Source organism: Diachasma alloeum, unplaced genomic scaffold, assembly GCF_001412515.2.
Source record: "Diachasma alloeum isolate Michigan unplaced genomic scaffold, Dall2.0 Dall_scaffold_00183, whole genome shotgun sequence".
NCBI classification, from domain to species: domain Eukaryota; kingdom Metazoa; phylum Arthropoda; class Insecta; order Hymenoptera; family Braconidae; genus Diachasma; species Diachasma alloeum.
Genome location: NW_021680349.1, coordinates 2,740,735 through 2,741,035, shown reverse-complemented (window position 1 = coordinate 2,741,035; position 301 = coordinate 2,740,735). Strand labels below are relative to the sequence as shown.

Here is a 301-nt window from a genome sequence, read left to right as displayed (position 1 = left end):
CCCCCCCCCAACCGGCAACCGGGAAAAAACCAAGACGAAGACTTTCCCCCAAGAAAGAGTATAATATACCAGGAATAGCTCCTAAAATCAATCTGAAATGCTCTCAGAAACTTGACTCGCCCCTTCCCCTCTCCAGAAATAAGTTAGTAATAATATTTTCACAATATCTCTCCTCGGATTGGATGTTATTTCATTATATTTTATTGCCTCTCCTCGCCCATCATCGTTCTGCATAAGAAGGAGAAAGATATCCTGAACATTGGGGGTGGTAAAGCGACTGGGGCAGGGGGAGGGGGGGGGG

General features: G+C 46.2%; 1 protein-coding gene across 2 annotated transcripts in view; it reads right to left on the bottom strand.

Annotated features, from left to right (window-relative positions):
• The window catches only part of LOC107047590 (protein bric-a-brac 2), a 251,942-nt gene that overhangs the window by 196,988 nt on the left and 54,653 nt on the right, over positions 1–301 (bottom strand). The window lies entirely within an intron of this gene.